Raw genomic sequence first — 6000 nt, 5'->3', positions numbered from 1 at the left:
CTCTCCCTCTCTTCCCTCCCTCCCTCCCTCCTTCCCTCCACTTTTTCCCTCATTCTTTCCTTCTTTCCATCCATCCAATCTTAAGAATTTATATGCTAATCACTGTACTAAGTATTAAGGCTTTGGAAAAAGGAGATTTTCTATCTTCAAGGGACTTACGATCTAATAAGATTGAATGGGGGAAATGGAGAGAGAGGAAGGATAAAAAGATGTTTTAGAATGAAAGTAGACTCTCACTAGTGTCTAACAGCATGCATATGAAAACGGAGAGAGATAGTAGAAACGAGTTTTCACATTGGAAAGGGATGCCTGAATTCTAGGCCCAGCCATACTACTCACCTTCTGTGTGACCTTGCACGAGTTCTAGCTTCTCTCTGGTCCTATTTTTCTCATCCACAAAGTTTGGACTAGATGATTTCTTCCAGTGCTTGACATTCTAGTATTCTATTATTCTATTGCTTTGCCCATTAATTAGTAAGGAAAAGAACAAAGGTTAAGAATTGGAAAACTGTGGGGTGTTTGGGGCATAGGAAGTGATTCTGTGGCAGAGTGAATCCATGACGAAATAAATGGAGAGACAGCCCTTTAGGAAGGCAGATTGGCATCAGGCTGTGAATGTCAGAATAATGAACTGTAGTAACAACCACAATTATTATTAAAGCTTTGTTCTGCCACTTCACCTTCCGGGTCCTGACATGCTTTTCCATTTTTGTCTCTGACCTCTGGTGTACTCTCAGAAGCCTCTGATGGGGCACAAAGGGCACCAGCTCTGAAGCCAGAAAACAACAGTTCCTTCCCCTTTCTTCTTGAGTGGCTCTGGGCCCTGGAGAGGCTTGAGGAAGTTCCAGACTCACCAGTCCCAGACTAGCAGGCTGTGGATCAGGGGACCCTTGGACAAGGACACTGACCTCTCTTCTGCTCTACAGGTTGGCTGCCTTGTCCCCTTAACCTACAGCTTGTTAACTTTCCTCTCCTTGGCCTCTTTTCAGAGCCTTTGTACTATTTGTCAAATAAAAACCACTAAAGTCATAGAGTCAGAGCCCTGGCAGGACATGAACTATCACTGATTCTAGAAGACTGAGACCTCTTTAAGGACAAAGGCCACACATTGGTGCTTTCTGAATTCTCAGCCCTTAACACAGAATCTGGTTCATAATAGGTACTCGATCAATGCTCATTGAAGGAATAGATGATTAAATGAATGATTAGAATCAACCATGTACAAATGATAAAAGTGAGGTCCATGAAGGCCAAGTGGCTGCTGAGTTAGACAGAACTAGAATCCTATCTCAGCACCATTTCTTCTTGGTTGTAGCTCTTTAAAATTAAGACAACAACATATGTCCTGCAACGATGATTGTTGTGTGGATTAAAAAGATAGCACATGTAAATAATCTAGAATGGTGCTGAATACACAGTTCGTACCCAATCATTTTAGGCCCTAGTGCAAGACTGCCCGGAATGTCAATGGCAATCTTTGATCTTTGGAAAAGAACTAGGGGCTTCATGTAAGGAAATCCTTGTTTGAAAGATTTTAAAGACCGTAAAAAGCCTCACCTGTTGAAGGCAGCCCTGGAGACAACCTCGTGAGAGGCATGGACTCTGTGACCCTGGACCCTTTTCCAATTGGGTTTGGTTTTTGGAACCAAGGATGCATTTCTGATTCTGACCATTGGGTGGCAGCAGCCCATCATGTTAGGTAACACAGAGGCTGCCGCCTGCTCAGCTTCCCAGCAGGGAAGTTGGAAAGGGTTGGGGGGTGGGGAATGAGCAGGAGTGGGGTGGGGGAAGGAGCAGCTTAGAGAGTCCAGGTGTTTGTGCCTCTGCGCGCCTGTGTGTGTGTGCCTTTGTGCATGACTGGGGTGGGGGGTGGGCTGTATAAGCATTATGAGGGTGTACATGCATGTGTGTGAGTGTGTGTGTGCCTGTGTGTGAGAAAGAGCTAACAACTCAGAAAAAGAGGGCCTTTGTTTCACTCCAGTTTATGTGGAGGGAAATCATTTGACCTAAAAGAAATAGCTCTGCCCCAAGGATATTAGTATATGGTTGTAGATAAAGTTAGGCTTGAAAATATAGAATTCCCAAGATGTTAGAGACACTAAAATTTGTTTAATTGATCATTTTTCAGGTGGGAAAAACTGAGGCCAGAAGAGGCCATGACTGGTCTGGGGTATGTCACAGATCCTTGGTGGCCCTGGCCAGAGCTCTGGCTCCCTAACCCTGTCTATGAAGGTCTCTACATTTGAGTTTCTGGCTATCTCAGGACAAGGATGCTGGACTATCAAACAAAGTGGGTGACCTCCAGCAAGAAAACCTGGCAAGGTGAGGACCACGACTACCATATTTTAGTGTGAGCCTCCTGGCTTCTCTGCCCTGTGCTTCACTGCTCACATCTGGTCCCAGAGCCATCCCAGCCATCCCCTGCCATCCCGTGTAGAATCTTGAGGGCAACTGACTTTCCTCAGGGTCCTATGGCAGGCAGGCGTCAGTCGGGAACTAGAGTCCAGATTTCTGGTTTTCTACCCTGTATCCTTTTCCTGCCATCCACCTCTCTGTCTCACTCCTGGGGCTCTATCTGTCCCATTAGTAGCCCAGGGATCAACCCTCTGGGGGCACCAGGGAACTCTGGCTCTGCCTTGCAAACCCTCTCAGTGTGTCTCTATTTCCTTTAATAAGGACCTGGAGCCATACTCAACCCAAGGTCTGATGCTGGCAACAAAGGTTTGTGCATGGAATTAGCCTGAAGCTGGCAAAAATGATGACAGAAACTGTCACTTATTTTTCGAGTGTTCACTCTGCTCCAGGCACTGTGCTGAGTTATTTGGCTCTAGAGTCAGAATGCCTGCGCTTGAAATTTGGCTCCATCACTAATCAGCTCTATGACCTCCAGCCAACCTCCTAACTTTTCAGTTTCCACATTTTAAAACTGGAGATGTCATTAGTGCCTACCACAAACGAATTAACATATAGAAAGTGCCTGAAACTCATAAGTCTCAATACATTCTGTTACGCTTTAATCTTCAAAACAACCCTGCCAAGAGTGTGACGTATGCTGATCCCATTTTATAATGAGGAAACTGAGACCCAGGGAGCTGATGTGTATGGTTCAAGGTAACACAGAGAATAAATGTGGAAGTGATAACAGAATCCAAGTCTACAGGTCAGACCTACTGCCAGTTCTCTAAAATTCTTTATTGCCCCATCACCAAGCCAAGATTCAATAAAATTCAATAAAGCAATCAATGTATATATTTACAAATTTATATATAAACATGGAAGAGTAAGAGAAAATTAAGAAAATTAAAAAGCTAAAAAAATGACACTTCCCTAGACCTAATGTTTTCATTAAGATCCAGCTCTATCTTGAATTCAAATAGGTTGGTACCAGGGTGCTTTAGGGGAGAGACATATCTCAGAAACCCTTCCTGGTCTGCCAGGAATCCTGTTCTCACAGCTCCCTCCCTTCCCAACCTACCCATCTTTGTCATTCGAATGTATCTCACGATGAGTCTGGACTGAGTAGTAGATAGTGGGTACACTGCAGACTACCAGCACAGTTCATAATCACTACCCCTTTATGGGCTCTGTGCAAATGCTTAATCGACTTTATAAAACATAGTCATGAGGACTCATTATTGAGGGGAGGAGGATAGTAGTTAACATAGAAATTACCCAATTGCAGATGTGTGATGTCAGGCCACTAATGAATTAGGCTGGCAGCCTCGTAGGTCCTACCTGATCCAAGGAAGGGCCTATGAGTAGCTTCACTTATCCAGTGTGAAGCCTGTAAGATAAGGCGATATTTACTGAGCTGCAGCTTTCTTGCAGCTTCTCCCCAGGACTCCTCCATCAGTGGAGTCTCCCTCAGTGCCAGAATGACAATGAGCACCCAGCACATCTATTCCCATCTATTCATCCAACCAATGTCTTTGGAGCTCTGGCTCTGCATAGCAATGGAGAAATCTTGATGAATAGTATCAACTCTTTTTCTCTGCTTTCATGAATCTTGGAATTGACACCTTTGGATTATACAAGTGGCAGTTATGAGCTAAACTAATGCCTTTTGGGATCCAGGAGACCTATCTGATCCTTACTTGTACAGAGTCAGCTGGGCAGGCAGGATGGTGGCTGAAGCGGCTAGCAGCAACAGTCGAGTATTGAGGAGCCAGGAGTAAAGTGGGGATGGAAGACACAAGGGAATCTGAATTGCTCGCTGGGAACTTCAGGGTTGGAAACAGGAGCCAAATCAGCAGACCAGGCATCTAGTAAAAGTGAACTAAGTCTCCAAAATTCCATTTTTGTTACCTATAGTTCATTCTTCACTTGGCAGCCAGAGTGACCTTTTAAACACTTAAATCATACTGCATTTCTCTTCATTAAAGCTCTCCAGTGGTTCCCCGTTATGCTAGGAATAAAATCCAGACTTCTCACATTGACCTGGAAAGGCGTGGATGGTTGGTCCCTTATCTGTTTCTTAGGCCTGGCATCTTACCATTCTCCTTTCTGGTCATCTGCCTCACCCATACTGGCCTGCTTTCTGTCCCTGGAACATTGACAAGCTTAGTCCAGCTTTAGGGACTTTGTATTCACTATTTTCTCTGTCCAAAATGCTGCTCTAGATTTTCTGAAGGTTGGCTACCTCTTATTGTTCAGGTCTCAATTCAAATGTCACCTCAGAGACTCCTTCCCCAACCATCCTATTAAAATCGGTTTCTCACTGTACCTAATTTACTTTCCATCATATTCCCTGTTTTATTTTCTTTATAGAAATTATCATGAGTCAAAAATGATATCATTTGTTTCTTTTTCTCCTCCCACTAGACAATAAGCTCCATAAAAGAAAGGAACGCAACGAGTTCATTCATTGCTATATCCTTAAAACCTAGAAAGCTGCCTGGCACACAGTAGGAACTCAGTCACATTTGTTGAATAAGTGAGTGATTGAATGAATAGAAAGTGAGCAACAGATATGGGAGTGAGACGAGAGGACTCAGTATAATTTCTGTCAAAAAGCCACCCCCGATAAGCTCATTTTGATTGTCTTGTCAACGGCATGGTGTACACAAGAGTCTCATCTTGGTGGAAAGAAGGTCTGAAGACTTGAGGAATATGTCCAATCATTAGAGTTCACTTAGAAGCAGGCCGACATGGCCATCGAGAGATTCTTTATATCACTACTGGGTATTGATAACCTCTCAAGTCGTGGTGATGGGAATTTTGTCTTTTTTCATCCCGGAATTGGTTATAGGATCCTTGGAAAGACATTGCCATAACTGTGACATCTGAGACGGAATCTGGGTCAGATCCTCATAGGCCTGGGGAAGTCTGCGCCCCCACAGTGATGCCATCGGAAATGTAATAGATGTTTGCTCTGTGACAGTGATAGGAAATGTAAAGAAAGTTTGCCATCATCCATTTTAAACTTCTAAAAACCAATATTTTATCAATATACAGTTATTAAAAGAATCAAAATTCACCCATGATCTCATCTCAACGGAGCAAACAGGTCTTATTTGTCTTTTTTCCTAGACTTTGTTCATATAAATAAGGTTGAAGTATTTTCAAAATGTTAGTGTGCAAGGCATCATTCAGTTATTCAGGAAAATTTTACTAGGAACTTACTGCATGTCAGTCCCAGGTAAGGCACTGGAATGGAAAAGATGGAAACTCAGCCATGTCTTCCAAGTATATGTAGACCTGAAGGGAGGCAGATGGCACCACTATGATCCCAACACGGAAGAGTATAATATCTGGAACCAGATCAAGTAGAATCTGACCCTGGCTGTGTCTCTGGGAAAGCTATTTAATGGGTTTGTGTCTTTTTAGCCTTCTTATTAGTAAAATGAGAATGATGAAAACTGTCAGAATGATTAAATGAATTAATACAAGAAAAGTGCTAGGACTGTGCCTGGGACATGGTAAATGCTCGATAAGTACCAACTAATATGGTTGTTATAAGACTAAGTGCTACAGGCTTTGAAGAGAGGTGTGCAAGTTACC

Source organism: Pteropus alecto, unplaced genomic scaffold, assembly GCF_000325575.1.
Source record: "Pteropus alecto unplaced genomic scaffold, ASM32557v1 scaffold120, whole genome shotgun sequence".
Lineage (NCBI taxonomy): Eukaryota > Metazoa > Chordata > Mammalia > Chiroptera > Pteropodidae > Pteropus > Pteropus alecto.
This window is presented reverse-complemented; position numbering follows the sequence as displayed.